Source organism: Gorilla gorilla, chromosome 20 (genome assembly GCF_029281585.2).
Source record: "Gorilla gorilla gorilla isolate KB3781 chromosome 20, NHGRI_mGorGor1-v2.1_pri, whole genome shotgun sequence".
NCBI lineage: Eukaryota > Metazoa > Chordata > Mammalia > Primates > Hominidae > Gorilla > Gorilla gorilla.
The window spans coordinates 16297175-16307405 of NC_073244.2; positions in this window are offsets into that span (position 1 = coordinate 16297175).

Genomic DNA, 10231 nt, shown 5'->3' on the forward strand with positions numbered 1-10231 from the left:
ACCTGTAACCTTAGCACTTTGGGAGGTCAAGGTGGAAGGATTGTTTGAGCCCAGAGCTTCCAGACCAGCCTGGGCAACATGGTGAAACCCCATGTCTGCAAAAAATATAAAAATTAAGTGGGCGTGTTGGCGTCCACCTGTGGTCCCAGCTACTTGGGAGGCTGAGGTGGGAGGATCACCTGAGCCCAGGAAGCAGAGGTTGCAGTGAGCTGAGATTGAGCCACCACACACCAGCCTGGGTGACAGAGTGAGACACTGTCTTAAAACCCCAGTATCCCAATTTTTGAGTTTGCTGAGGTTGTTTGCCAGCCAAGTTAATTTTTCTTAACAGCCATAACAGACTATAATATAGACAATGTGATCGATTTATTTAAAGTCAACCAGCTGGGCGCGGTGGCTCATGCCTATAATCCCAGAACTTTAGGAGGCTGAGCCAGGTGGATCACCGGAAGTCAGGAGTTCGAGACCAGCCTAGCCAAGCCGGGAGTGGTGGCGGGCACCTGTAATCCCAGCTACTTAGGAGGCTGAGGTGGGAGAATCGCTTGAACCCAGGAGGCAGAGGTTGCAGTGAGCCAAGATAGCGCCACTGCGCTCCAGCTTGGGTGACAGAGCAAGACTCCATCTATAAATAAATAAATAAATAAAGTCAATCAGGACTGCCTTCTGCCTGTGTGGGCCTGGCCAGGCTAAGCAGCCACACAACCCTCCCTACCTGCTGGGCCACCCCTGGCTGAAAACCTCTCTGGAATGCTTCTCTTGGGATTGCCTTCAGAGATTGCAACACATTCTCCAAACACCCTCAGTAGACATAGACTTTGATCCTTGAAGCAGCAGATTTGACTAAGTAAAAAAGAAAAAGCTATTAAAACCAGTTGGCTGGGCGCGGTGGCTCACGCCTGTAATCCCAGCACTTTGCGAGGCCGAGGCAGGTGGATCACGAGGTCAGGAGATCGAGACTATCCTGGCTAACACAGTGAAACCCCGTCTCTACTAAAAATACAAAAAATTAGCCGGGCGTGGTGGCGGGCGCCTGTAGTCCCAGCTACTCAGGAGACTGAGGCAGGAGAATGGCGTGAACCCAGGAGGTGGAGCTTGCAGTGAGCCGAGATCACGCCACTGCACTCCACTCCAGCCTGGCGACAGAGCTAGACTGTCTCAAAAAAAACACAGAGGCGTGCCAAAGCTCAGCAGAAAATGCCGCCTCATCACTCTTCCTCTTGCCAGTCTTGTGGGGGCACCAAGGCCTAGAGTAACACCCAGCTGTTGGCCTGACAGTGCCTGGCCCAGCCTGAAGAGTTGCAGCCAGAAGTATAAATGTGGTTCAGTCTGCGTCATACCTGTCAGGAAACATGGTGAGACCAACTGCTGCCCAGACAGATTTTCAAAAGAAATGGGTCAGAACGTATTCCCCCACACTGGAATCCCTCAGCCAGATTGAGGATAAAAACAGGCATCAGAAAAAAATGATACAGGCAGGCCTGGTGGCTCATGCCCGTAATCCCAGCACTTTGGGAGGCTGAGGCGGGAGGATCGCTTGAGCACAGGAGTTTGAGACCAGCCTGGGCAACACAGTGAGACCCTATCTCTAGTAAAAATAGAACAATTAGCCAGGCACGGTGGTGTGGCTGTGGTCCCAGCTACTCTGGAGGCTGAGGTGGGAGGATCACTTGAGCCCTAGGGGTAGAGGCTGCAGTGAGCGGAGATCACCCCACTGCAATCCAGCCTGGGCAACAGATCAAGACCCTGTCTCAAAAAAAAAGAAAAGAAAAGAAAAGAAAAATATGATACACTGACTAGAATGTGCTTTAAAATAATTGGCATAGTTGGGCATGGTGGCATGCACCTGCAGTCTCACCTACTTGGAAGGCTGTGGCCAGGAGTTTGAGACCAGCCTGGGCAACACAGCAAGACCTCATCTCTATAAAAAATAGGCAGGGAGCAGTGGCTCACGCCGGTAATCCCAGCACTTTGGGAGGCCAAGGCAGGCGGATCACTAGAGGACAGGAGTTCAAGACCAGCCTGGCCAACATGGTGAAACCCCGTCTCTACTAAAAATACAAAAATTGGCAGGATGTGGTGGCGGGTGCCTATAATCCCAGCTACTTGGGAGGCTGAGGCAGGAGAATCGCTTGAACCTGGGAGGCAGAGGTTGCAGTGAGCTGAGGTCATGACACTGCCCTCAAACCTGGGTGACAGAGCAAGACTCGGTCTCGAAAAAAAGAAATAATGAATGAATGAATGAATTCATTAATTAAATAGGTGGGGTATATGAGTTTGTTAGGGCTGCCGTAGGAGTGCCACAAACTGCAGGGGTTGGGGGGTTAGTCAACAGAAATTTATTCTGTCCTGTTTCTGGAGGCTGGAAGTCCAAGGTGAAGAACAGGGTTAGCTCCTTCTAAGGGAAAGTCTGTTCCAGATCCCTCTCCTAGCGTCCGGCGGTTTGCTTTGCTGACTATCTTTGACATTCCTTGGCTTGTAGCCACACTGCTTCAGTCTCCACCTTCATCTTTACATGATGTTGTCCCTGTGGGTATGTGTCTGTTTCTGTGTCTAAATTTCTCCTTTTTATTTTTCTCTTTTTTCTTTATCTTTTTTTTTAGACAGAGTCGTGCTCTGTTGCCCAGGCTGGAGTGCAGTGGCTCGATCTCGGCTCACTGCAACTTCTGCCTCCTGGGTTCAAGCGATTCTCCTGCCTCAGCCTCCCGAGTAGCTGGGACTACAGGCGCCCACGACCATGCCTGGCTAATTTTTGTGTTTTTAGTAGAGAAGGAGTTTCACCATATTGGCCAGGCTGGTAACCTCAGGTGATCCACCCGCTTTGGCCTCCCAAAGTACTGGGATTACAAGTGTGAGCCACTGAACCTGGCCTATTTTTTCATTTATTTTTAGACGGAGTTTTGCTCTTCTTGCCCAGGCTAGAGTGCAATGGTGCAATCTCGGCTAATCTCAACCTCCGCCTTCCGGGTTCAGGCGATTCTCCTGCCTCAGCCTCCCAAGTAGCTGGGATTACAGGCATGCGCCACAATGCCTGGCTAATTCTGTTTTGTTAGCAGAGATGGGGTTTCACCATGTTGGTCAGGCTGGTCTCGAACTCCCGACCTCAGGTGATCCACCCACCTCAGCCTCCCAAAGTGCTGAGATTACAGACACGAGCCACTGAGCCTGGCCCTCTCCTTTTTATTTTTAAAATATTTTTTGTGGACGGCAGCAGTGGCTCACACCTGTAATCCCAGCACTTTGGGAGGCCGAGGCGGGTGGATCACAAGGTCAGGAGCTCGAGACCAGCCTGGCCAATATAGTGAAGCCCCATCTCTACTAAAAATATAAAAATTAGCCAGGCATGGCCGGGCACGGTGGCTCACGCCTGTAATCCCAGCACTTTGGGAGGCCGAGGCGGGCCGATCACGAGGTCAGGAGATCGAGACCATCCTGGTTAATACGGTGAAACCCCGTCTCTACTAAAAATACAAAAAAAAATTAGCTGGGCGAGGTGGCAGGTGCCTGTAGTCCCAGCTACTCGGGAGGCTGAGGCAGGAGAATGGCGTGAACCCGGGAGGCGGAGCTTGCAGTGAGCCGAGATCGCGCCACTGCACTCCAGCCTGGGTGACAGAGTGAGACTCCATCTCAAAAAAAAAAAAAGAAAAAAAATTTAGCCAGGCGTGGTGTCAGAAGCCTGTAGTCGCAACTACTTGGGAGGCTGAGGCAGGAGAATCACTCGAACCCAGGAGGTGGAGGTTGCAGTGAGCCGAGATCACATCACGGCACATCTAAAAAAAAAAAAAGTTTTCTGTTTTTGTTTTTTGCAAAACTACTGAAATAAATACAGTGAGATATTTATTTATAGATGAGAACGAATTAATAATGAGCCGTAGGCTGGGTGTGGTGGCTCATGCCTGTAATCCCAGCATTTTGGGGGGCCAAGGCAGGTGGAACATTTGAGGTCAAGAGTTCGAGACCAGCCTGACTAATATAGTGGAACCCCATCTCTACTAAAAATACAAAAGAATTAGCCGGGTGTGGTGCCGGGCGCCTGTAATCTCAGCTATGGGAGGCTGAGGTAGGAGAATCGCTTAAACCCTGGAGGCGGAGGTTGCAGTGAGGCGATATCATGCCACTGCACTCCAGCCTGGGGGACAGAGCGAGACTCCATCTCTAAATAAATAAATAAGGAGCTGTATTTCAAAATTTGGAGAAGGTGACACTGAGAGTGCTGAATACACAGTTTTTTGTTTTTTTGTTTTTTTTTGAGACAGAGTCTCACTCTGTCACCCAGGCTGGAGTGCAGTGGTGCAATCTCGGCTCACTGCAATCTCTGCCTCCCGGTTCAAGCAAATCTCCTGCCTCAGCCTCCTGCGTAGCTGGGATTACAGGCGCGCATCCCCATGCCTGGCTAATTTTTGTATTTTTAGTAGAGATGGGATTTCACCATGTTGGTCAGGCTGATCTCAAACTCCTGACCTCGTGATCTGCCTACCTCGGCCTCCCAAAGTGCTGGGATTACAGGCGTGAGCCACCAAGCCTGGCCCCAAAAAATATTTATCAAAACTATGTTAATGCTGGCCGGGTGCGGTGGCTCACGCCTGTAATCCCAGCACTCTGGGAGGCCGAGGCAGGTGGAACACGAGGTCAGGAGACTGAGACCATCCTGGCTAACACGGTGAAACCCCGTCTCTACTAAAAAATACAAAAAATTAGCCGGGCGCGGTGGTGGGTGCCTGTAGTCCCAGCTACTCAGGAGGCTGAAGCAGGAGAATGGCAGGAACCGGGGAGGCAGAGGTTGTAGTGAGCTGAGATCGCGCCATTGCACTCCAGCCTGGGCGACAGAGCGAGAATCCGTCTCGAAAAAAAAAAAAATACACACACACACAAAAAAACTGTGTTAATGCTTAACTACACAAAAATGATAATCAGATAAATATGCATTTATTTAGAGAACTGCATGTTGGTCAGTCCAGTCCCTGCAGAGGGAATTCCCAGCGTGACCTCATTCGCTTGTGAAGACAGAGCAATCCTTGTGTTTTATTTTTTTAAGATGGATCTCACTCTGTTGCCCAGACTGGAGTGCAGTGGCATGATCTCAGCCCTCTGCCACCTCCACCTTCTGGGTTCAAGAGATTCTCATGCCTCAGCCTCCTGAGTAGCTGAGATTACAGGCTTGTGCCTCCATGCCCAGCTAATTTTTTAATTTTTACTAGAGATGAGGTTTCACCAGTTTGGGCAGGCCGGTCTCAAACTCCTGACCTCAAGTGATCCACCCACCTCGGCCTCCCGAAGTGCTGGGATGACAGGTGCCTGGTCAGCAACTGTTGTTTGGACATACACATTTTATCTGCTCGTCCAGCATGGTCAGCCCTCCACTTTTTAAATTTTATTTATTTTTTTGAGACAGAGTCTCACTCTGTTGTCCAGGTTGGAGTCCAGTGGCGTGATTTTGGCTCACTGCAACCTCTACTTCCCAGGTTCAAGCAATTCTCCTGCCTCAGCTTCCCGAGTAGCTGGGATTACAGGTACGCGTCCCCACACCTAGCTAATTTTTGTATTTTTAGTAGAGACAGGATTTCACCATGTTGGCCAGGCTGGTCTCGAACTCCTGACCTCAGGTGATTCTCCTGCCTTGGCCTCCCAAAGTGCTGAGATTACAGGTGTGAGCCACTGCACATGGCCTTAAATTTTATTTATTATTTATTTATTTATTTATTTATTTATTTAGAGACGGAGTCTCGCTCTGTTGCGCAGGCTGGAGTGCAGTGGCATGGTCTCGGCTCACTGCACTCCACCTCCTGGGTTCACGCCATTCTCCTGCCTCAGCCTCCCGAGTAGCTGGGACTACAGGCGCCCACCACAACTCCCGGCTAATTTTTGTATTTTTAGTAGAGATGGGGTTTCACTGTGTTAGCCAGGATGGTCTTGATCTCCTGACCTTGTGATCCGCCTGCCTCGGCCTCCCAAAGTGCTGGGATTACTTATTTTGTTTTTTGTAGAGACAGGCTCTCACTGTGTTGCCCAGGCTGGTCTTGAACTCCTGACCTCAAGTGATCTTCCCACCTCGGTCTCTCAAAGGGCTGGGATTACAGGGGTGAGCCACTGTACCCCACCTTCCCTCTACTTTTTGACGGTTTCCTTCTGCTATGAATGTGCATGTCCAGTTGTCTGCTTCTTAGAACTGATATTTACCTTCCTCATCCATCAGCCATTGGAGGAGGACTGGGACCACTCAGATTATTGATCTGACCCATTCTTTCGGCAGGGTTTCCTGGTGGCTGTCTTCCATCACCATAACTGGAATCAGAAGAGTTTCCATAGCCCTTTTTTTTTCCCCACATCTTTGCTGAAGCAGAGTTTTGAAAAACAAAACCACAAACTAAGCTATTCCCCAGAAGAAATCTGTAATCAAAGATAAGCTCTGCCGGGCACAGTGGCTCACACCTTTTGGAGGCCAAGGCGGGCGGATCACCTGAGGTCAGGAGTTCTAGACCTGCCAGGCCAACATGGTAAAACCTCATCTCTACTAAAAATACAAAAATTAGCTAGATGTGGTGGTGGGTACCTGTAGTCTCAGCTACCTGGGAGGCTGAGGCAAGAGAATCGCTTGAACCTGGGAAGTGGAGGTTGCAGTGAGCCGAGACTGCACCACTGCACTCCAGCCTGGGTGACAGAGTGAGACGACATCACAAAAATTTACATAAATAAAATAAAAAGTAAAATAAAAATACAAAAGTTGGCCGGGTGCGTTTGCTCACGCCTGTAATCCCAGCACTTTGGGAGGCTGAGGCAGGCAGACAATGAGGTAAGAAGATCGAGACCATCCTGGCTAACACGGTGAAACCCTGTCTCTACTAAAAATACAAAAAATTAGCTGTGCGTGGTGACACGCACCTGTAGTCCCAGCTATTTGGGAGGCTGAGGCAAGAGAATCACTTGAACCTGGGAGGTGGAGGTTGCAGTGAGCCGAGATCGCGCCACTGCACTCCAGCCTGGGCCACAGAGTGAGACTCCGTCTTGAAAAAAAAAAAAAAAATACAAAAGTTAGCCAGGGGGGTTGGTGGGCGCCTGTAATCCCAGCTATCTGGGAGGCTAAGGCAGAAGAATTTCTTGAACCTAGGAAACGGAGGTTGCAGTGAGCCGAGATCACACCTCTGTACTCCAGCCTGGACAACAGAGCGAGACTTTGTCTCAAAAAAAAAAAAAAAAAAAAAAAACTAAATAGGCCGGGAGCAGTGGCTCATGCCTATAATCCCAGCCCTTTGGGAGGCCAAGGCAGGTGGATCACTTGAGGTCAGGAGTTTGAGACCAGGCTGGCCAACATGGTGTAACCCCGTCTCTACTAAAAATACAAAAATTAGCCGGGTCTGGTGGCATATGTCTGTAATCCCAGCTACTCGGGAGGCTGAGGCAGGAGAATCACTTAAACCTGGGAGGCAGGGGTTGCAGTGAGCCGAGATTGTGCCACTGCACTCTAGCCAGGGTGACAGAGCGAAACTCTGTCTCAAAAAATTAAAAAAGAAATTCAGCAAGTAATGAGTTAAGGAATTCGAATATTAAGGCGAGTGACAAGGAACGCCCAGGATGTGGCCCAGGATGGAGTAGGGGGACACTCATTTAGGAGAAAGCTCAGGCCACAAGACAGGAGGAGCCAGCCTTGTTGGGGTTAAAGGGAAGAGCATTCCAAGCTGAGGGAATTGCAAGGCAGTTGCATGGGACACTATGGGATGGCTTCTGCCCTTGGTGGGCAGCCTCTGGTCTGAGGCCATTCTTTGGCCTGCCTGACTGTCTGGCAACCGGGAGGAAGCCCTGCCCTTCCTGGAGACAGAAGCAAAGGTCTAGGAAATATCTGCTTCCCTTTTCCTTGAAAAACGCTTAAGGGAACGGAGGACTGGGAGGTGCCGTCTCTCTCTGCCAGCCTGCCCCCTACCATAGCCATCCCACTCCCATCTCAGAAAGTGACCCGCCATCCTCCAAAAGGCTCGAACCCTGATCAAGGAGTCATCCCCCTTGTCCCAGCACCTCCAGTTGGCCCAGCCTCCAAAACGGATGTCAAATTCAGCCCTTTCTCCAAGGACACTGCCCAGTCCAGGCCCCACTATCATTCATCTGGACTAGAACAGTCACCTCCTCTCCCATCTCCTGGCTGCAGCTCTTGAAGCCTCAACTGGGCCCCTGTGAACACTTGAGTTAGGGCAAGGTCCTTCCTCTGCTCAGAACCCTCTATAGCTCCCACCTCGCTGGGCATAAAAGCCAAAGTCCTGGCCAGGCATGGTGGCTCACATCTGTTATCCCAGCACTTTGGGAGGCCAAGGTGGGCGGATCACTAGAGGTCAGGAGTTAGAGACCAACATGGTGAAACCCCGTCTCTACTAAAAATACAAAAATTAGCTAGGCGTGGTGACGCACCCCTGTAGTACCAGCTACTCGGTAGGCTGAGGTGGGAGAATCGCTTGAACCTGGGAGGCAGAGGTTGCAGTGAGCTGAGATCACACCACTGTGCTCCAGCCTGGGTGACAGAACGAGACTGGGGTTCAGAAACAAACAAACAAAACAACAAAGTCCTCCTCAGGTGACAGGAACTTGCACCTATCTGGCTGTTCCTTTTTTTTTTTTTTTTTTTTTTTTTGAGTCTCACTCTCACCCAGGCTGGAGTGCAGTGCCTCTATCTTGGCTCACTGCAACCTCCGCCTGCCGGGTTCAAGAGATTCTCCTGCATCAGCCTCCCAAGTAGGTGGAATTACAGGTGTGCACCACCACACCCGGCTAATTTTTGTATTTTGCATAGAGATGGGGGTCTCCCTATGTTGCCCAGGCTGGTCTTGAACTCCTGGGCTCAAGTGATCCTCCTATCTCGGCCTCCCAAAAGGCTGGGATTACAGGTGGGAGCCGCGCCCAGCTGGATTTTTGTCTGACTCTGTTCATTCCTGTGTACCCAGTACCTGGAAGGACGCCAAGCACACAGTAGGCGCTTAAAAAACATTGAGCCACATGTTGAGAAAAGAACGGCGCCATTGTGGCTGCAAGTGGGACTTGGGCCGCGCGGGGGAGCCCGCGCACCTCGGGCCGGGGCAAGAGCTCAGTGGAACCCGCCCGAGGAAGAACCCGTGGCGCAGGAATTTTTTCCCAGGCCTTCTGAGGACCAGGGCGTCCCCCGTCCCACCCTGTGACTTTGCTCAGGCCGTTCCGGGGCGGGAATTCAGAACCCCTCAGCCCCCCAAGAAAAAAATATCCCCGTGGAAATTCCTTGGGAATGACCGAGGCGGGGGAAATATGCGTCTCTGGATGGCCAGTGACTCGCAGCCCCCTTCCCCGATAGGAAGGGCCTGCGCGTCCGGGGACCCTTCGCTTCCCCTTCTGCTGCGCGACCTCCCTGGCCCCTCGGAGATCTCCATGGCGACGCCGCGCGCGCCCCACAACAGGAAAGCCTTAGGCGGCGCGGCTTGGCGCTCGGAGACTTAAGAGTACCCAGCCTCGACGTGGTGGATGTCGAGTCTTGGGGTCACACGCACAGGCGGTGCCCAAGCAAACACCCGCTCATATTTAGTGCACGAGCCTGGGTTCGAGTTGCCGGAGCCTCGCGCGTAGGGCAGGGGTTCGAGCGCCCCTTCTCCCTGCCTCGCCTCGGCGCCTGGGGGCTGCTGCCTCAGTTTCCCAGCGACAGGCAGGGATTTCGAGCGTCCCCCTCCCCTCCCTCGTCAAGATCCAAGCTAGCTGCCTCAGTTTCCCCGCGGAGCCTGGGACGCCAGCGGAGGGGCTCGGCGCGTAGGGATCACGCAGCTTCCTTCCTTTTTCTGGGAGCTGTAAAGACGCCCCCGCGGCCAAGGCCGAAAGGGGAAGCGAGGAGGCCGCGGGGGTGAGTGCCCTCGGGTGTAGAGAGAGGACGCCGATTTCCCCGGACGTGGTGAGACCGCGCTTCGTCACTCCCACGGTTAGCGGTCGCCGGGAGGTGCCTGGCTCTGCTCTGGCCGCTTCTCGAGAAATGCCCGTGTCAGCTAGGTGTGGACGTGACCTAGGGGGAGGGGCATCCCTCAGTGGAGGGAGCCCAGGGAGGATTCCTGGGCCCCCACCCAGGCAAGGGGCTCATCCACTCGATTAAAGAGGCCTGCGTAAGCTGGAGAGGGAGGACTTGAGTTCGGATCCCTTCGCAGCCTGGAGTCTCAGTTTACCGCTTCGTGAAATGGACACAATAACAGTCTCCACTCTCCGGGGAAGTTGGCAGTATTTAACAGTACTTAATAAACCGCTT